Below are 22880 nucleotides of genomic sequence, written 5' to 3'. Positions count from 1 at the left end.
ACATCAGACAAACAAAGGAATTCGTAGATCGCTTGCATGTAGGGAAGATCACGTGTTCCCAATACATCTCTTACTTTACGGAGGGGTTGTCTACCTCGGGCCACTAGGGTATCCAATAGTCGTGCTTTGGAGACGTCATTACCGGGCAATACCAAACTGCATGATCGATGTCATCACAACCGGTTCTGCAACTACATATATTGCTGTCAACGAGGTTTATTCTATAGAGATGTGCGTCTAGCGAGTAGTGGTTGGACATAAGTTTTGACATCACTCGAATGAATCCCCGATTTACATCCAGACCTTTGAACCACGCTCTCGAAGAAAAATTTGGAATAATGGAATGTAACCACCGCCCAAGAGAATTACTTGTCCAATCGTTTTGCCAACTTAAAAGAGAACTCTGACGTACTAATGAGAAAAATTCATCATGTGAAATCAGGGTTGCTTCCACTCACTTACTATAAAAAAATATTATTCGGAATTATGCAATCATTACATGCAATAATGCTATGTTGTACTTGTAAGTAACAAAAAGAGGTAGTAAAGTATGTGTTTGACTCATAAAACCTGTCAATTTCGCTTTGAGAGCGTCACAATTAGCGATCTTATGATTCGTGAGCGTTCACTCAGAGTGAGCGCTCACGAGTCGTAAAATCGCTGATTGTGACGCACTGAAAGCAATTTTGACAGATTTTATGTGTCAAACATATACTTCATGACCTTCTCTTGTAACTTACAAGTACTAATTAGCATTATACTATATCATGATTTCATAATTCCGAAAAACATTTTTTTATAGCAAGTGAGTGGAAGTAACCCTGTGTGAAATTCTTCTATCATAAATCTCGCCTTGTTGTGCGCCCACCTTTGCGAGAGAGTCTGCCTTCTCATTGCCTGGGATTGAGCAATGTGAGGGGACCCATACAAAGGTTATCATATATGATCTGTCGACCAGCACACTCATCTGCTCCCTTACCTTTGAAAGGAAATAAGATAAGTGCCTATCTTGTTTCATCGACCGAATAGCCTCAATCGAACTGAGACTATTCGAGAAGATGAAGTAATGGTCTATGGCATATCGGAAATCATCCCCAATGCGAAGTTGATTGCTGCTAGCTCAGCAACATAAACGGAACAAGGTTCCTGAAGTTTCAAAAATAAAAATAATGAGTATTCATTGAAGACGCCGAAGCCAGTCGATCCATCAATGCGAGGTTGCTGAAAGCTTCTTTTGACAGCAAAATGTTCATTCCCAAAGGTTAGTAAAAGTCAGGAAATTTTAGATCTCTATCATATTTCGTTACAAGGCTAGAGCTTTTTTAAAGTGACGCCGGGTCAGAAAAGACCCTAATGCACCATTAGTGGTCAGTATTCTTCCTACCAAACATCAGGCAGTTAGAAATTTGGGAAAAAGAATACCGGCTAAAACTCCATCCGCAAACAACGGTACCTCTCTGTATGCCGTTAAACTTTTCTCGATTAAAGCTAAAAGTCCTCTGGTGTCACATTTACACTCATGGGTGGGAATCAAGTATTTAGGATCATTTTTTTTTTCAATTGGATCTTTCTTTGTGCTGAGATTTGATCAAAAGCACCACTACCACTTGGTACCGCAAATTTACCCAACGCTACAAAAGAAAGCTAATTGGAAACAAGAGATCCAACTGGCACGAGCGGCGGCACAGACCCAGTGCAGGGTGACAGGCAGAAGCGTCGAAAAAATCTAAGATCGACATTCGGAAAGGAGCACCAACCCGGATAGAAGAAGCGAAATTGCTTAGCTAATTTACTGTTTTTGCTGCCCCGTCGCTGGCTGGTGGTGGCGGCGGTATTCCGTGTTTATTTTTCCGACCGTTGTGCAGATGATCGTACGACTCGGCTCGCGCGTCTTAAAGGTGTTGTGTGCGTGTGTTTGTATAAACATCACCGCATAGCAGGTGTAGTTCGTGATCTTTCGCCCGGTCGGTGGTTGTATGGTTGACATGTGGTTGATATATTGTTATTGGCTGTAGACAGATACTGCCGGGTGATCCGCAGTCGGTGATTTGTAAAAATGACAAAACTTTGTGGACAAATGTTCTGAACATTTTCAAACAGGAAAAAAAAATTCAAGTACATTTGGACTGCGGCCACATTCAATCATCGTGACAAAGTAAGAACAATGGTTATATTCCGGTGTCAATTTCATTCAGACGGGTTCGCCAAAACCGATGATCGCACACTTATTTCAGTTTCAGATGATCTCTCCGAAGCGAACATGGGGGACAAATGCTTGTCTCAAAATCGCACATCCATCATGTCCGGATTCCGTATCCCGAAACCGTATCGAGCAACCTCCGCCGCAGTCTCATTGGGATGCCAAGCAAACCCCGGTCATTCGCTGGCTGCAATCGCTGGCTTGTCGCGAAATTTGTTTGGCTATTTTTAATTGTTTTGAAATGAATCGAAAGCAGGGAAAAAATTTCGTTCGGATTTAATCTTGCTCCGCACGTAGCTCTGCCTAGCGTCTTGTGAGCGTAGGTACCGAGCTACATATTTTTCGAGCAGTGGCAGTCGTGCGAATTGCGGGTGGTGAATTTAAGTGGTTGTTTTCTTTTATTTGCTTTTGCTGCTTGTCGGTTTGGCGGATATCAAACTGCGGGGTGGTAGGTGGTAGAGTGGTGGTCGAACAATTTAGTGTATTTGTCGTTGCTGTTTTGTGATTTGCAATGTAGTGTAGCATCAACAGCATCAACATTCACTAAAAGGCACATGGAAAGAGTAATTCGCAAGCTATATATCTCATTTGCGCTTCAGGAGATTTTGTTTCGTTTGTTCAAACGGAGGGGGTGGGAAAGGTTAAAATGTTACAATCTCTTATGCTCTTCTACTCGTTTGAGATTAGCTGATAAAAGAGGATCGTCGCAGGGACCTGATCGTTTCGTGTGATGATGTTGAAATGTTTGAAAATGTTGAACGTGTTTGATGTTAGGGTGGTTCTATTTATGATCGACCAAGGTTATTTTAGTATGTTTCAGGTAATTTTAACCTTACAATATCTATTTTACATTTTTTGAGGTTAAGCTTCAACCCGAGCAGCATTGTGGTTAACTATGTGCATTTATTCCAGTCACAATGAAGCGGCAGCAGCTTATTTCGATGGAAGTGTGCTGCTTGGGTAGTTCTTTTGTTTAAATCATTAGATTTTAAGTGTCATCGTTGAAGTTTTTTTTTGCGTAAAAAGATTCAAGGCATGTTACAAAAACAAATCGGTTTTAATCCCTCAACAATGTGGCTGATCATAAGCTCCATAGACACTGTAGGTGGATGAGGGGGCTTGACGAGTCTCTGTCACAAATAAAGTCCTAAAAAATGTATGACTACAAGTTCTCAAAAACTGCTTACGTATTTTATGGATAGCTATTAGACCGCCAAATCGACTTACCACTCGCACAAATGGCATAGAAGTCCATAGTTGGTATTCAAAACGCAACAACGGTATTAAAAGACTAAAAGAGCCGAGAAACGCTAAAATGCTCTTACAAACATAAAAATGATACGGCCTCGCAAAGCTTACAAAATTGAGCCTTGACAAATAAATGGATTAAGAAAATTAATCAATCACCAAAATCGTCCTAAGAAACGCCAAAAACATCTAAAGTCACAATAATTGTTTTAACAACGTCGAAATCAGCATAATACCCCGTTCATACTACAACCTATATTACGTGATGTATCCTATCTTGATATCAGGATTCATACCCTAGTATTCACAGGAAATAAAACGTTTGACAGCCATTCCATTGAAAAGCGATAAATAGGTTCTCAGAATTTCGTAAAAATTGGTAGTTGTATTTCTTTATCGCAAAATATTAGACCCGTATTTTATTATTTTGTCATTAAGGTGACCATTTTCATGTTAGGGTGGTCCAAAAACTCGATTTATCTCAAAAATGATTTTTTTTTTAAATTCATAACTTTTGAACCACATAGCCAATTTCAAAGATCAAAATATCAAATAAAAGGCAATTAAATATAATTAAAAAAAAAATATAGTGATATCAAGAATTTGGGATTTTGCATAGAAAAACAATTATTGTATTTGTTCATTTTAATGGTTTTCATGGTTTGCAGACCGATAGCCCAATATGTTTCTATATTTTTTATCCCAACAAAACATATCAAAAAATCATCGATGTGTTTTTTTTTCATTTTTGAGTTAATATTTGGGTTTTTGCTCCATACTCCACGCTATGTCTGAAGGCACCTTTTTTGTAACATTCATGTACCTCATATTTTTCTTAACAAGATGTTAGCATTGGTCCTAACAATCAAATCTGTGATGGTATTAAAATATTTCATCTTGGGTTTTTAGAGAAAAGGTGTTTTGAAGTATACTTGGTCGTTTAAAAAGGCTTGTACGAACTATTGACAAAACTGTTATGGATCGAAACAAATTCAGCTGAAAATGATTCAAAATAGGACTAAAGTTGTCAAAATACTGGTAAAGTATGATTCCCTTTTCGGTACCGTAAGATATCGTAGCTTTGTCATGATCTCATAATGTTTAAATAAATAAAATAACTAAACAATTGTGTAGTCTCTAAATTAACTATTATTCAGCCATTCTATTGCAAAACGATATAATGATCCTCAGAATTTGGTAAAAAGTTGTAATTTTATTCCTTATCGCAAAATATTTTTATTTTATTTAACGTCATCAGGGGGACCATTTCAACGTTAGAGTAGTCCAAAAAATCGTTTATATTTTATTTTATTTTTTAAATGCCTTTTTTAATTTATAACTTTCTAACTATTGGGCTGATTTCAAAGATCAAAATAGTAAATGAAAGGTAATTAAAAATTCGTGTCAATAGTGTTATTAACAAACTGGGATTTTATATTGAAAAACATTGATTGTATTCGTTTATTATAGATTTCATGGTTTGTAGACAGAGGTTTCAATATGTTTTTTATAGGTTTCCTTAAAAGATTGGGTTTGTTTACACAACATATCAAAAAATCAGCGATGTGTTGTTTTTCGTGAGCCGATGACCAAAATTTCATCCTTGAAAAACTGCACGGTTATCAGGCAATGACATTTATCAAGCACCTACAATGGCGACCAGTGAATCCAAATTGCGTATGCCGAGTCGGTAGTCACCCAATTGCATTGTCTTTCCTCATAACTGATTTGAGGCAATGCTGGATTGTTTGACAGCCGGTATATCTCATACGCTTACCCATTTTTTAGCGTCTGTAATATAACAAAAGTAGAGTGTAAAGTTTTGTAAAATATAAAGTTATAAAGATAACTGCTGCACACTGAACCTATTAGCACTCAGATTAAGATTTTTCTTAAAGCTGAGTGTAAATCGAGTTTGGTTTGAACTTCTTGTTAACATCTTGCTTCTGGATATTTGTGAAACTCAATTTTCATAAACTGCTCCCTTTTTATACCGGTAGACGGCAATGTAACATGCGTGAGTCGTACTCACGATATTTTTTTAGGTGGCGAACTCTCATTTTTACCCTGTTCATGTCCTCGATCACATTTCATAATGGAAGCGTTAAAGAGAAAGAGAGATCACAAGCAATTCTTTCTACTATACCTCATTTCTAAGACATAGAGTGGGAGTTGTTCAACCAACAACCCGACGAGACAGCTTATAGAAGTTACGTTCAAATTGATTTCCTTGATTTTCGATGAAATTCTTCGAACTTTCTTGATGTTCTTTGACCGTCTCTGAGTTTGGCTTTTTTTCCTGAAATTCTCAGATATTTCTTAAAGTTCACAGTACATACTTTCCTAATGTTATTAAATTTTTCCAGTGGTTCACATACCATCCTAAAGTTTGCCAAAAATGTTTCACGTATAAAGAACTTTTTGCAGAGCATCATTGAAATTCATATAATGGTGCTATAGTTCACAGAGCTCTCTTGAAGTTCGTAGAACTTACCAGAACGACATTGAACTGCCCAGAAGCTCACAAAACGTCCCTGAAGTCGGCAGAATTTTCCTGAAGTTTATAGAGCTTCTCTGAAGATCGAAGCACATCTTTAAAGTTTGAATAATTTTCCTGAAGTTTGTAGAACTTCTCTGTAGTTCAATGAACTTATCTGAATGTTGTTAAATTTCTCTGCTTTATTGGAGGAAATTATTTAAAGTTTGCAGTACTTTCCTAAAATTCACTACAGTTCCCTATTTCCTAGAAGGTCGCTGAACTTTCCTGAAAATTTCGAAAATATGGGAACTGCAATGAAGCTCTAGCAACTCTGTAGTAATTCAAGGTGAGAGCTACCTAAACTCACTGGGTAAGAGTAACTAACCTCATGTGAGTTTCATTCCTGTATTATCGGCATTATCGTTTAAACGATTTTCAAAAAATATCGTCATGGTTGCCAGAAATTATTTTCGATCTCGCCGTTGAGTCAAACATATCTTTTTATTTTTAAAAATGCAAGCAAATTTTCCGCCCCTCAGGATGATTTAGTGGTAAATACCACCTTCGCCAGCTGCTGATTACAAGACACAAAACTTTCGGATACCTACTATCTACTTTATTGAACTCCGGTAAAAATCTTTCAACGATCGTCGCTACTAAAGTGGCTTCATTTTTTTTACAGAGTCGCTTTTCGAAGCACGACAAGCGAGCTCTCTATTTTCTTCATGAGATTTTTTTTAGTTTTTCCAGATTTTCTACACGATACATTCATAAAAAATACTCGAAATAGAACGAAAATCAATGCCTACTATGACTACGTGGCTGCCTCGGACAGTCCTGCTCGCTTCTTTCTATTTTACTATTATGAGGGAAGCGAAATTAAGCAGGATATTGTGCTACGAACAAATATTAATTGATTTATCACAAAGTCGACAAAATCAATATGGATCTTACTTGAGAGTCAAAGAAAACTTCTTTAATGCCATTTGGATTAATGCAATCATCTTTTGAACCTTATATGACTGCATTTGTTCAATTCGTAACAGTTGTATCGTCAATAGTCCATAAACGCCTTCATAATCGGCTTTGTAAACTTCAAAACACTTGTTCTCAAAAAACCCAAGATGAAATATTTTAAAACCATCACAGATTTGATTGTTAGGATCAATGCTAACATCTTGTTAAGAAAAATATGAGGTACATGAATATTGCAAAAAAGGTGCCTTCAGACATAGCGTGTACTCCTATGCGACTACACGCTTACTCGAAAGTACCCATTATATGAGTTTCTTGTATTCATTTTTTAAAGTAATTCAAACCTGTCAAAAAATGGGTATTATCCAAAACCGAAAAGTACTTTTTCCTTATTTTTGAAAATATATTCTACTATTAAAATGGTTAAATAGGGTAAATGATGGCTTCGGCAGCCATCGAATGTTTTCGGCAACCAAAATTTAAACGTTAATTTCGATGTATTTTCTCACTAAAACACTTCGCTGAATGTATTTAAACGATTCCTTAGTCTTTCAGCTTCTATCCTAATACATTTTTACGACTGAGCAAACCTGTTATGCTAGGTGTTTCTTCAAAAGAAACATAAGCACATCAAAATACGGCTGATTTCGAGTTGCCGATAATAGAACAGCTGGTTAACACGCAGTTTAAACGGAAAGGTTGCCGAAGTAAAAGAGGCTGCCGACAATAGTCACACTCACATGAGAAGTTTAGAGCGCCTTACAAACGTTTTCAAACCATTTTGGACAGTTTTGTTGATTGGAATGGATAGAATAGCTAGCAGTAGTTGAATGTAAACAAACAGACACGTCATATGTGTGCGTGACACTGAGAAAATGCTAATAGAAGTGCGGAAGCTACTTAGATTGACGAGAATACGTAAATTCCCCTACATGTCTTCAATTTACTTGAAGACATCTCTAAAGAACTGGAAGCGCAGTACAGAATGTTTGATCATTTTTTTTTATTGTATTCAAATTGGTAAAAAAAAACTACATTTAAAATATTTAGACGAGTACTGTGATTATATGACAGAGGTCCAATGGATATAGTAACTTGTTCCGGCCAATGTTTATTGATGTGGAAAAGTTTATTGGAAATAATGCTATGGCCGGGTGTTTAATTTTTTCTTTACTATCAGACACAGAAAGATGATGAGAGCCAAATCGAAAAACCCGGAATAGCACAGATCTGGACACGATCTGGTACCCATTGTTACGAGGTAAATATTAAAAGGGGAATTATGATGCAAATTGTATATGTTCTACACTGCCCATAATCGCAAGTAAGTCCCATCTGTGAAAATCTGAAAATGAGAAAACGGAGTTCAAAAATTTTTCAAGTTTTCTGATTTGTCACTTATTTTGGAGTGACAAATTTAAAAATAAATATACAATGTGATAGAATGCATCTATGTTTACCCAAAAATATTGGAAAAATATCGTGAAATTTTTATTTTATGTCCACAAACGTCAATGAGAAAAATAACCGCAAGTCAGTCACAATTCCATGACGGTGCTGCATTAGTTTTAGCACAGTATTGAACAGTAGAAAAATACCATGGTCCCATAGAACGTTATTGATTTCTGGATTTGTTCCGCTGGTTCCAGAGCAATGGCCGGAACATATTCCGGTGAGTATGTGTCTTCATCAGACTACAGCTTTTCATAAATGTGCCAAACCCACCATGCGATAAATCAATGCACATGAGAATTCTTAAATAAGATCAATAGGAGTCATGATGAGTGACCAGTACCATGTGGGCCACACCCGAACATGATCCGGATATCCCCGGGGAAGTGGTAAATCCTTTTTAAATCAAAATCCATCAAATCACATGAGAATTCATAGCCATAGGGTAGAGCGCTACTTCGTCGTAATCACCCATTTCCGTTCTATCGATCAGAAAAGATCAATAATATCAATGATTCCACCGTACACAAATCAATAATAGATTTGTTCCGATGCGTTAGTTCATTAGTTACAACATAAATCCTAAAAGAGCGCATTTTATGAATATTTACGCTCATTGTTCTCAAAACAATATAAGCGCTCCTAGCGAATCCCCTTTTTCTACGTTTATCCATAGGACGAAGAAAATCTAATGGTGTTTCAATCAATCCTCTGGCACGGCCATTGGTTCTTAAAGCTGCCGTCAGTGGTAATGGTGGCGTTGATGTCATAGTGATTTTAAGCTTGGTTCATACGTTACCATCCACTCACGGTCATAAATAGCACAGTCATTGATTCTTTAAGCCACCGCGAATTCGCTTTCATGCACTTCCCTCTTATAATTACAACGAGCAATAGAAACACAACTGAAATACACCGAAACAACCATCTAAAACTCCACGCACTTTATAAATTTTCACCTACCGCAACGATACCAAACGCATAAACCAAGCTGAAACTCCTAATGTTTACATCAGCTGTCAATAACTGACATATAATCGAACCAAAAAATTGGCTTCAAGTAAACTGTTTTTGAATGACTTAGATGCCACCGGAGTGGTTTCAATGCGTTTGGACAGAATTGAAACTCGTAAAACAAATTTAGAATCAAGAAGCAGTATTAGATTTTAAACAATATCTCATCAATTTGTGACTCTTTATCAAATCCAGCGGTACGTATGGAAAGGAGAATATATTTAGAAGTCATCATTGACAGAAATATTCCTTTTTTGTTCAAAACCGTTCAAAAAAGAGAGGTAAAACGTGGGTTGTGCTTGGTAGGACGGAAATTAGATCAAAATCTCTATTCATTGGTGGTCAAACTGAGTATCGTAAGAACTATATTGGCCACATACGGACATGTTCCAGATACCCTTGGGAAAGTGGACAAAATCTGTCTTGAGACAAATCTCATGATGCGATGTGTTGTCTAACATTTCTAACGTATTTTTTTTTCTAATGGGACTGATTTGCGCTTACTTTTTGCTGTGGGACAATTTGACTTGGTATTGTTTTTCATTTTTCTTGAACATACCCCCTTTTTTCAATAGCACATCTCAAAAACATAGAAAGATAAACTGAATAATGATGCTAACTCAAAATTGATAAAAATGCAGATGAGACGGACTTGCGATTACCGGCAGTAAAAATTTGTTCCATTTTAGATCAGTGAAAATCATCTATGAGGAAAATGTGATTTACATGCGGAAGGGTCTGTTCGATCATTTCCATCATTCCTTAGCGGACAGCTCCCAGCAGTGATCTGGGCCGAATGTTGAAAACACTCATGCGGAAAATACTCTACCCTCAGTGCCTATGGGTAGATTCTACTTATTTGTGTAATATGTATTGTGATTAGTATATGAAGTATTTTTATGATTTGAATTTTTTTTAAAACGTTTGCTGACAAGCAGCCTGAAGCAAAAAAACGAATCAATAAAATGGGTACTTTTTACTCATGTACAAAAAAAAATCATGGATAAAAAGTACCCATTTTTAAAGTATTTGCTGAATACTCATTAATGAGTAAAACAGGTTTTTTCTAATTTCATGAGTTAAGCCACTTTTCTTCAAAATGGTTTTTTTACTCATTGCTGGGTACTTTCAAGTTAGCATGTAGACTACCACGCATCTCCATTGATATATAGCGACTGTAACATAGTCCCGCCGCATGGTAGTCTTGTAGCATAAGGGTAATGAGCAAATACCCAACACTTGATAACTTTCAAAAAATATAACTGAAAACCAAAAAAAAACACCGTAATGATTTTGTTAAATGTTATGTAAAAAGCCTAAATTTTCAAGGAAAAATTTAAAAACATATTGCATCTTCTGTCTACAAAACATCAGAACCATAAAAACAATTACAATCAACGTTTTTCAATACAAAATCCCGATTTTGTAATATCATTATATTTTGCCTATAAATTAGTTTCCATAACCTTCTTTTGATATTTTGATCAGTGACATCGGCTCAGTGGTTCCAAAGTTATGAATTTTTGAAAAAAAAAGTCATTTATGAAAAAATCGAAAAGAAGAAAACTTTCAATTTTTGCGAAGTTTTGAGAACTACTATAGCCGGCACCAGTGGTGTAGTGGTGACTGATTTATCACCGCAATGGATCTGGGTTCAATCCCAGCCGAGGTCGGTGGGATTTTTTTGAGGAATAAAAATCTCTGTTCATGTCTTACTTCGGAAGGAAAGTAAAGCCGTTGGTGGACCCATGTGTGCTGAATGGGTGCGATATCCTACGCAGGTATGGAAGCTGCCTTCCTGCACATTCGGTTGCCGTCAATAGATGACAATCGATGTCCGTCGGTGATTGGCACTAGATTGCGGAACAGAGACCGACGTTAAATAAAGGAAAGAATAAGTAGAAGAAGAAGAAGAAGTAGAAGAAGAAGAAGAAGCAGAAAACTACTATATCGTTTTGCTGCGGAATGACTGTCACGTTTGAAATCAAGATACTCCATAGTAGGCTGTAGTGTGAACGTAGTATGAACTCTCGAGAATCATACGAAAAGGACTTTTAGAAAAATGTGACCAATAGCTTGAAGGATCAACACTCATTCAGGCCAGCCAACATTAGCATCTGGTAGAGGGGGACTTCTCGATCAGATGGCGTAGTTAATTTGTTTAAGTCTGTTGGGATTTGTGCACACAAAGAAAGAAAATTGTTTAAATGAAAATAATGCACTTTTAAACTAAAAGTGTGCCGAATGTTATAAAAATATGAAAATATTAAATACGAATATTATGTTTTTGGTTTGAAAGTGATTTTTGTACTTTCTACTAATATTTTTAAAAGTGATTTTTTCAAAATAAAAATGGCTCGACTGTTAAAAATTCCCCTTTACAGTGAATATTTTGGCAGCACTGGGCATTTGCCGCTAAATTTGACTGGACGGCAGAAGTCGCAAAGTCGAAGAACGAGACAATTTCGGAACGGTAATCATTATTTAATTTTTATAAAATTATATGTTTATCGGTGATCGAGGATTGGGATCAAGCTGCCTCCGGTGGGCTTTGTAGCAGCAGCCAATTGTAACGCCGCAACAGGAAATGTAAGGTTTGTTTTACTGCAGGTGGTTTTGTAAAGTTGATTTTAAGTTAGTTTTATCATTAACAGGATCGCGAAATTAGCTCAGCTGGTGCGTGAATGCAGCCCGAATCTATAGGTATCGAAGGCTGTATGGAATTCGGAAGACACCATCCATTCAACACGGATTATTTCTCCGATGAGCATCGTGGCATTCCACAGGCAGAAGTTTGCAATCTTGCCAAACGATCCGTGACGTCCTCACAACGAAACTTTGTTCCATCCGGATGCTTTCAACTACACTGCAAAAGATCTCTCATCCAACACCGATCTCAACTTTTTCCTTTGGTTTGTTTTCCGTCGATCTTGTTTTCCGTGCTGAGCACCAATGCTACCGACGCCAGGAAGGCAGCTCCCACACCTGGACCCTACCTATCGACACATCAACTCATGAACCGGGGACCAACGGCTTTAATTCCCATCCGAAGGAAGGCGTAATCAGAGATGTTATGCCTCAGAACATCCCGGCGACGCCGACTGGGATTGAACCCAGGTCTGCTGGGGTGAGAGGTAATCACGTTTACCACTACACCACGGGCGCCGTAACCGATCTCAACTTGCAAACCATCTCCTTAGAATTGCTATGACCAGCGATGACCGAATCCATCAAGCCATGCAAGAAAACTTGATACCGATGGCCAACGAGGAGAATTAATGTCTCCTCCTACAGGATTTTTTGCTTCGGCATGCTCTCCACCAGATTCTTTAGGTGCTGTGGATCTAGCTCTTCCCAGGCGCTCTCCAGGGCTTCAAAAATAGTTATTTGTATTGGTAACACCAGTTTTGCTCACAAAGACTTGGGTTTCTTGGCAGTTGCCCTGCTGAAATACGGACTTTCTTCAAGGCCCGTCTGGATCAGCGAAACCTTCAGATTTTCCCGCAGGGTGTTGATGTAGGAATCTGCCGTCGATTTTCACGAGGCTTCCCACTCCACTCCACGAAAAACATCCCCAGACCATCACATTTCCTCCTTCATTAGAGTGATGCAAAATTTGAAATTTTCGCTCCACAGTACTTAAACGATTCCAAATCGGATCCTGACAAACCTCTCAAAATTTGAACCCATTTGGTGAGAAACTGAGATGGTACAAACCATTTGAAGTTTGTATGGGAATTACTATGGTAAAACCAAGATTTTTGTTCATTTCTATCTAATAATTCACCATATCGGTCTGCTTCAAAAAATTTCAACTCTACTTGTAGGAAATTTTCCCAGCTACAACTTTGCTCAAGACCATTTTTTGATTAAATGCAAGGATCGAAAGTTATCAATGGTTCAATGCGCTGATGACTTATGATCATGCTCATTCAACTGCTCAGCAGGCAACATTGGTGTTTCTGGTGCTTAGAATAGAGCACAAAAATCATGGCTACTATGTCACACTGCAAAATACAGTGTTGCCTACAGAGCAGCTGCTTGATCATGTCATAAGTTTACCAATCTCTTAAATAATTAATAACTTTGTCTTGTCTCGTTTTACATAGAAACGATCTTGAGCAAAGTTAAAGCTGAGAAAATTTTCTAAAAGAATGGCTATCGAACTGTTTCGCAGCTCAATATGGAAAAAGACTAGAAGGCAATGAACAAAAAGTTGAGATTTGCCATAGTAATTTACATGTAAACTTCAAATGGCTTGTGCGAAGTCTGTTTTTAACCAAATTAGTTGTAACTTTGGGAGGCTAATCAGGACCTGATTTGAAACCATTTAAGCACTGTGGAGCGAAAAAGTCAAATTTTGCATCAGTCTATCCTTCATGCTTCACCGTGCCTTGGATATGGCGCTCCTGAAGCTCCTCACCCGATCTGCACCACACACGAATCCACTGCTTTTTGGTTAAACAGCCCGAATTTTGATTCGTCCGTCCAGAGAACCGGTTTCCAGAACTCTAGGGGCTTATCAGGATGCGGTTTTGCTTAGCAAACTTAAGTCGTTTGACTTTGATTGCCTTGCTGATAAATGGGCGCTTCCGGGCAACTTTGCTATTCGAAACGGCGACGAACAGTTCGACCGGAAACTGATGGATGGAGGGTTTCCTGGATCACGCGAACAGTTACCTTCGGGTTCTTCTTGACTTCGTGCATGATCTTGGTGTCCGATTTCGCATACGTTTTGCGCTTCCTCCCAGGGCGATCCACCACTGATCCAAACGGTTTTAGTTTCAGAAGAATTTTCAAAAAAGCTGCCTTGCTGATACTGCATTTCCTTGCGATAGCCCAGTGCGATTCACCGTTTTGCATATCACGAACCACCAATTTTTGGATGCACAAGGGAATTGCTTTTGAAATCACTGCGTTCTATATATATATATATTTTTTTTTTAAACAGGATCAAATGCGATTACGGGTAAAAATGCAGCAATTTACTTCAAAACATGTCAAAATATCAAAACTTAAACAATCTAGGGTTTTTCGATGGAAACTTATCGAAAATATATCAATTTTTGAAGTGGGCACTTTTTTGTCACTGTTTTAATCTTTTTTTTTTCTATACAAATTGATTTTTGTTTTCTTAAAAACTCTTTTTTTAGGTATTACATACGTGAAACTTTAAAAGAATATTAAAAATAAGATATCAAAAAAGACTACAGTGTGTTTACTAAAAAATGATGCGAAATAAAAGATCTATGTTTTTTTTATAAATGAGCAACATTTCAGCTCATTGCCCAGCTTGTTGTAAAAAATATAGCTGTTAAAAATATAGTGTTTAATCACGTCGCTGACGTCGGGCCCTACCTGAGGCAATAAAACCAACCTGTGGTGTACAAAGTGAAGTTTAATCAATCACCTTGGAATGAAGGAAGAACTTGATTCCAGTGCTATTCATGTCATCCGTACGACATATTGCCCACTATTTTCTGTAAATCAATGATCCGTTTAAACATATCTTAATATTTTCAGACGGAACAAGTCTTGGGAATTGCGAATGTGAAAATTTGATTACCCGAGTCTTCGCCGCGTTGATACGGATCTTCCAATTGTTAAAATACTCAGACAGGACATCCCAGCTTCTCTGAAGTTTGGCAGTAAGACCTCCGATTACCCTTCCCTTGTAGACGATGGATGTGTCATCTGCAAACAGAGACAACGATCCACCATCTGGAAGTGCCGAAATGTCGGAGGTGAACAAGTTGAAGAGGATGGGCCCAAGGATGCTTCCTTGGGACATCAGAAGTGATGCCATTGAGAGAGACTTGGAATGTCCTGTCTGAGATAAAATTTTGGATGATCTTCACGAGCAAGATTAGAAAACCGGTTCGTTGTAATTTGTACACGATGCCATTATGCCAGACATTATCAAACGCTTTTTCAACGTCTAACAATGCCATGGTAGATGTTTTAGATACCGACTTGTTCCGCCGGAGAATATTGCTTACTCGAGTCAGTAGGTGAGTAGTCGATCGACCTTGTCGAAAACCAAACTGCTCATTGAGCAAGGTGTTATTTTCGTCGGCAGATGTTAGAAGACGCCGGTAAACTGCTTTTTCAGATAGAAGGCTGATAGGTCTGTAGCTGGAAGGAGAGAAAGGATCCTCTCCAGGTTTCCGGATAGGCAGTGGCGTCCCGTCCACATGTGCAACCTGTGCACTACACAGGTGTAAATAATTTCAAAAAATGCGTTAAGATTTTTATAGATTTAATGGTCACATTAAAGCTGTACTTCTTTACTCCAGACCACATGTGACCATGAATACATTATTTTATGGTGTGGCTCAATTAAATCTTCGACCTTGGTTTGCTTCAAAAAGGATTAAATTCAGTTGGGATGGTCTGCCTAATCCTTAATGCATTGATTTCTAAGCATGTCGATATCACTACCATGACAAAACTCATTAAATAGTGCACCTAAAGCGAGCTTTTTTGGGTGGCGGGTGGCAAGTTTGTGAATGGTCAATGCCTGATGTAAGCCAAGCAGACCTTCTATACCCTCTTGAAACATACCACAAATTTTCCACAATACATGGCGGTTTGCATCACTAGTTGTAATTGAAACTTTCAGCAGTCGTCACGCGTCAAACGGGAGCAACACGGAAACAGCAGTCTGGTACGCTTTGGACGTGTATCATACTTGAAGACCGGTATGAATGTGTGCGTTTAAATTAGAAGAACATTTGTGATGTATGGGTGCCTAAAGCGTGCATTTCTCGCTGTGCACTTGGATATCTGATTGCTAGGCAAAGAGAGTAATTGAGAAAGAGAGCGCAAAAACTCTCTTGTCAGTTGTAAATCTCTCAATTACCGATGGTTGCGCCGGTGCGCCTTTCAAAACTTATGAGCTTCCCCTGGTTCATTCTAGTGTTGTTCTGATGAATAAAGTGTTGATTAATAATTCAATAATCAAGTTTGCTACCCAGGGAACTTCATGAATTTTCTCTAGATTTTGACACTTTGTTGTATCAAAAAATGTTTTCGAAAGTGTTTGACGGATATTCTTTATTACACTTCAGTCAAAAGAGTTAGCCTTGTGATAAAAACGAGAATTGGCTAAGTTTTGCAATTCCTCCTACTTCGGAAAGCGCGAAAACGATCATACAAGTTTTGTTTACACAAGATGATAGGCCCTTCAAATGTTACGTTAGGTAGTGATTAATATAGCAATTGAGAATATGTCCCTCGAATTCATGTAGCATTGAAAAAAAAACTATAACGAACAAATTTTGGTGCACAGGTAAACAAATAAGGCACGCGACGCCTCTGCGGATAGGTATGACTTTAGCTAACTTCCAACACGAGGGGAAGTAGCCAAGCTTAATCATAGAATCTAGAGCTCATATGTTTGAGCTCTAGCTTCAAGATTCTATCGAAACCTGGGGCCTTCATGTTTTTGGAAGATACAAGGTGTGGAAGATACACGATTGAAAATCATATTTGAAGTAAAACATTGCTCCACGCATATGATCAAATCTCAAAGATGACTGAGTTATTGAACTTTTCCTGTTTTGGTCTATGCTTGCCATACATTGGCTCTAACTAAAAAACTATGCCATTTAGCGCAAAACTCTTGCCTCCATTTGGACAGCTTGGTAAATCTCCTACTTTATAGTATCATTTCTACTTTAAGTAAGCTGCATTTGGACATATTTTAGGGATAAATGAGTCTAAAACTTGTGTATTGTTTTGTCTAACCAAAAGATGCCTTTTGAAGCGTTCTGCAACTCTCTCTTTGACATACATTAACGGAAAATCGGTACTGTGTTCTTGTTTCTTTGACCACTCCTGAGTTTTCAATTACCCACGTGTGGTCATTGTGGGTATTGAAGTATCCTACACGGGTGATCTATTGTATGGCGAACAGCTGTGTTCAGAGTTATGTCGCCAGATTTCCTTTTCTAATTACTTGCTTTTACCTTATTGCTTGACGAGATAGAAGGATTAAGTCATAGGCAAAGGTGTTCATGTAGAAAACACCTTTTAGATGATGAAAAGCATAGTTCACAATATTTTCCCCAGGTAGCGTTAGTGTGTCATATGTTATATATTTTTTACTATTATACTTGACATCTCATCTAGATCAAAGGAAGCTATCATCAGAAAAAAAATCTTCAAGTTGACAAGACCTTTTGGATGGTTAATGTTCAGTGCAAATTCACTCCTCTGGCGGTGGTAGTTGGTCATTTGCTTTTGCTTGAAATCTTTTCTAGACAGGAGATTACTGTCTTGGGTAAAGTTTTTCAGGTGCATGGTGAGAATCTCAGTTCAAAATACCATTTGGCTTCTAGTTGCTTGCTTTGAATCGACGTTGCTCAGGGGTCTCGAACGAAAGTCCTAACTTCTTTCATTATAACTTTATTAAAAATACAGAGTATGATTAAACGAATGCTGCTCTAAAAGATTGATTTGAGATCAAACTTTCTACTACCATAAAGAGTCAATGACTCGTTTCATATTTCTGATTCATGCTTCCGGAAAACGCAAAAGTACAATTTATTATTCAAAGAGCTCCTTCGCATCCCAGAAAGCAACCATCGCTCTCTATTTGTCGATTGCAATTTATTATTGCTTCAAGACGACGAATTACGTTTCGATGTATCCTTCTCACGCTACCGGACCGTGTATCTCTCCTTGCCGATTCCAACGAAACCTAGACACAGTCGCCCCGATATCCTTTATGTGCGATCCATCAATGTTGTAAGCACAGCCCAACAGTCAGGAAGATTCCTGCAGCTTCGCAAAGCAAAACAATGCACACTAAACATCCCCATTCCACGGGTAGTTTTTCTTCTCGGTTTGCATCCACCGTAACCCATAAAATCGATTAAAATTTCCCTACTAAAAACCCGAGTACCGAAGAGCAAGAGACTGCGAAAATATAGGTTACGGATAATTTATTTATTTTGGCTCACTATCTCTGGCTTCTGGCCGTGTTCTCGGTGCTTCTCGTTCACGTGCACACGCTCAAGCACACACACACATACATATACACAGACACAGCCACAAACACATATCAGCATAGATCCCTGGACACCATCATCGTCATCGTTGTCGTTGCTGTCTTTCCCGGATGGCAGTCCGTACACACACCGCACTCGGAGGAATTGCACATGTACCGTTTCGTCCTTTCTTCAGCTGACCACCATCCTCACCACAGCTCAGCTCACCTCCTCGCATAAAAAAATGGCAAGGGGTCGTAAAATCTCACTCAAACAAACACGAAATTTCGCTACACTCATCACTTTTCACAAACTCCGCAACATTTACTCATTCACTTTTGCCGTCTCGTGTTTGCTCTTACTGATTCACTTGTTTATCCCTGCGACGAAAGGATTCCACTGCTTATAATCCACGCCAGGATCGTTCGAATCCGCATCGAACTCACCCGTCTCACCAACCGGACGGACGATGAAGCTTTTCTCACACTCGCTCACTCCGCATTCACTCACCGAGCTCACCTCGCATTCGTGCATCAATTCTTCTTGAATTCACTCTTATATGGTTAATTTCATTTATAAAAATAGCTATCAAGCTAATAAATTTACTTGTTTTCGGTTGACAGACAGCCTGCATCAGCTTCCAATGCTCCTGGGTCCGGTTGTGGCTCGAAAAAGTTGGCAACGGAATTTTTCCTCAATGAAACTGACCGAACAGGGGATTTTTCAGTCGGACCAATCCTCGACGACAGTTGTTTGGGTGGCTGTACACGTGAGAGGAAAAGACACACTGTGGCCAAGAACACACTATTATGGGACACTCCACTTTCTACACGCGTATGTATCCTTCATAGAACGATGCACGGATATATGAGCTTAGTGGGTAGCACTAAGCAGTCGTCGTCGTAGCGCGCCGATGGAGAAATGAATACTGATGGGAAATTTTGCGATGCACACTTACTAGCAGCAGCAGCAGAAGCTAGTGTATAGTCACCGTGGTCAGGCAGGCAAACAGGAAGCAATGAAATTCTCTCTTTCTCTCGTAGTTGCTCTTGACCACTGTTTCTCACGATGGGTCTCAGGTTTCAGCTGGTGGTGTGTCTACCGTAGACATGGACGCAGCGTTGCCAAGGTGCATTTGGGGATTTGGGTAAGGTGATTTGGCACAAGGCTCAAATGGTCAGGAAAGAATGGTTATTGTAGTTTACAGTTTAAAATTCACAAATGAGTCGTGTGTGCATCGTTCCATTTGGTTGTGAGAGTCGTATTACAGAGTCGCATTGAGTTCCTCCCGATATCGGTAGCTGGGTGGCGTATAGAGAGCAGGGATGGCTTAAATACAAGTTATGGTTGCATACCTCATTCAAGAAGTAGTTACGAAGATCGTCAAAATCAACGAAATCTTTGTGCGCAGTTGCTCAGCATACTCAAGATGGGCAATGGAGTAGTTCTCTGGATGGGCCAAATGGAGGGTATTTAAAAACTTAGGCAATGGATTGGGAGAGTAGATGTACCAACGCAAGAGGATACAGCCTACTGGAAGCTGGAAGTTAGGCTGTCCAACACTTTTGGCAGAGACGGTCGGGAATCCATTACCGACGTCACCCATAGCGACCATTAAGCGATAGCATCGATCAACTGAATCCTGTGGTGATGCAGAGGACGAAACCCAGCGGGCGGAAGTAGAAGACGAATGCTTTAGAATGCTTTGTTGAAGCACTCCGCGTAGACAGTGACCCCTCGGACCTCAACGCGGACGGGTTCACAGAATCATTAGAGAGGGCTGGAGGAAACTGGAGCCAAAGAACAGGCGGCCCCTTACATACTGGTGGAACCCTCCGCGAAACTGTCTCAGAGCCAGAAGAAGCGTTCAGAGAGCAAGAACTGAAGCAAACAGAAAGGAGCGACCAAAGCCAGGTGATGTGATTGCAAAAATCATAGGTCCAACGACATCCTTTGAAATATGCCTAGACAAGCTGGAAGTTATCATTGACATTGTACGAAAAAGCAATGGATGACTACGCGAAAGGAATACAAATCTCCAACGAGTAACTCGAAGCAGTGGTGAAGTGACTGAAGGTGAAGAAAGCACTCGAGCTGGATGTAATCCACAACGTGGCTTTGAATAAGACGATCCAGGCGTTCCCGGACATGTTCAAGATGCTGCTGCAGAAATGTTTAGAGGAAGGTCACTTACCCAGGCAGGTCTAAAATACACAAACTTGCTATGTTGCTGTTTTTTTCAATTTTACTTGATAACTTGACGGGGTTGTTGCCTTTGGAAAATTTGTGCAGGTATGTATCATCTATTGAATGAAAAACACCCCCTTTAAAAAAAACTCTCAAAATACTCTCAGATGAGTAAAATTTTACTCAAATATCATTAAATAACACTCATATATGAGTACATTTGAGTGAACGGGACTCATATGAGTAAGATTCATATCCGGCAGCGCTAGCACATCCATTTGTTTCCAATTGTTTGCTTTCACAAAACAGCTCAACTAGATAGAATTTTGCGGTCTTGAGCAAAGTTGTTCCTGTGGACATGATTCATTTTTATGGTGAACAGCTCTGTTCAGAATTATGTCACCAGAATTCGTTTTCTAATTACTTGCTTTTACCTTATTGCTTGACGAGGTAGAAGGATTCAGTCATAGGCAAAGGTGTCCATGTAGAAAACACCTTTTAGATGATTAAAAGCATAGTTCACAATATTTTCCACAGGTAGCGCTAGTGTGTCATATGTTATCTATTTTCTGCTATTATACTTGACATCTCATCTAGATCAGAGGAAGCTATCTTCAGAAAAAAAATCTTCAAGTTGACAAAACCTTTTGGGTGGTTCCAGTTCAATGAAAATTTACTCATCTGGTGGCGGTAGTTGGTCATTTGATTTTGCTTAAAATCTTTTCTAGATAGGAAATTACTGTCTTGGGTACATGCTCAGGATGCTGCTGCAGAGATGTTTAGAGGAAGGTCACTTCCCAGGCAGACCTAAGATACACAAACTAGTATTACTGCTGCAACCAGGAAAACCTCCGTGTGATCCAGCATCGTTTATGCCTACATGCTTGCTGGAAACACTCGGAAAACTCTTGGAAAGGATTATCAGGCTGACAAAATGTACGGAGAGAGAACACGGATTGTCGAAGAAGCAGTTCGGATTCCGGAAAGGGATATCTACGGAGGATGCAATCCAAACAGTGATCGAGAGAGCCTAGAAGTCGTCCAAACACCGTGGTAACGATATGCGTCAAGAATGCAGTGAATAGGACTAGATGGAAAGCCATAGTCGAAGCGCAGCATAGAATGAGGGCTCCTGATGGTTCCTTCTTACCTGTGCAGGATTCTGAGAAATTATTACATAGCCGGATTCTGGTCTATGAGAGAGACATGGGACAGAGATCGATAAGGATCACGGCGGGTGTTCTCCAAGGTTATATCCTTGGTCCAACGCTCTGGAATGGGATGTACAACGGCGTGCTGGAGCTCAAGCTGCCCAAAGGAGTCAAGATCGTTGACTTTGCGGACGAATCTCAACTAGTTATAGATGCATTTCCACAGTTGTTAATTGAGAGCTTTCGTTGCCTGTACCATTTTTGCATTAGTATAATTGTGTGGCAAGTACAATCATTCTCTATGCCGCGGGAAGTCGAGAAACTTTCCAACCCGAAAAATCCCTAGACCAGACCGGGAATCGAACCCAGCCACCTTTAGCATGATCGTGCTTTGTAACACCGCCTTTACCGACTGAGCTAAGGGAGGCGGACGACGTCGTTATAACGGTAACAGGCGAGACGCTATAAGAGGTGGACATTAGGGTGGGTCAACTTTATACGGCGCATCACAACCCACGGCTCCCCAGTTGTTCGGTATAGTTTTCTCAATCTAAGCTCCAGGTATAGTGAAAATTGAGTAATTTTTGCACTCCCGCAAATAAAGATAGAAATCGAATTCATTCAAATTTGGCACAGTTAAGGGCCACGCATATTAGATCCAGATCGGACGCGTTGCGGCAAAGTGACAGCTAAATCTATTGTCTAACTGTCAAATTTACGTCAACGCAACGCAAACGGATCTAATGTGGGTGGCCCTTAACTGTGCCAAATTTGAATGAATTCGATTTCGATCTGTATTTGAGGGAGTGCAAAAATTACTCAATTTTCACTATACCTGGAGCTTAGATTGAGAAAACTATACCGAACAACTTTCTTCGAAGACTGCAAATCGATTCGGTGCAAAATTTTATTATTTTTAGTGTCACCATGGTGCTCCGCGCATACCTACAAGCTTATATGCATCCCAGTTGGTATACGCGCAACCTAATGGCCATAATTAAAGGGTGTCCACGATGAAATTGCCACACTACGAAATTGCTCTAACTTTTTAACCGTTGGGTAGAATTTAATGAAAATTTGGGTGGATTTAGTTCATAGTGCATTATTTACATCCTGCAAGTTTTAAAGTCCTGTGATCAAAACTCGCGGAAATTGAGTCGAAAGAACAGCTCGTGCGTGAT

General features: G+C 39.2%; 1 protein-coding gene across 3 annotated transcripts in view; it reads right to left on the bottom strand.

Annotated features, from left to right (window-relative positions):
* The window catches only part of bol (boule), a 126097-nt gene that overhangs the window by 68630 nt on the left and 34587 nt on the right, over positions 1-22880 (bottom strand). The window contains exon 1 of one of the 3 annotated variants that reach the window (XM_065237710.1): positions 18968-19255. The exons of the other annotated variants lie outside the window; for them this stretch is intronic. The gene's annotated coding sequence lies outside the window, so the exon portion shown is untranslated. Of the gene's footprint in view, positions 1-18967; positions 19256-22880 lie in introns of those variants that run through there. 3 annotated transcript variants of the gene reach the window in all.

This window comes from Ochlerotatus camptorhynchus, unplaced genomic scaffold (assembly GCF_037179485.1).
Source record: "Ochlerotatus camptorhynchus isolate MF236.1 unplaced genomic scaffold, CSIRO-AGI_Acam_v1.1 ptg000639l, whole genome shotgun sequence".
NCBI lineage: Eukaryota > Metazoa > Arthropoda > Insecta > Diptera > Culicidae > Ochlerotatus > Ochlerotatus camptorhynchus.
This window is presented reverse-complemented; position numbering and strand designations above follow the sequence as displayed.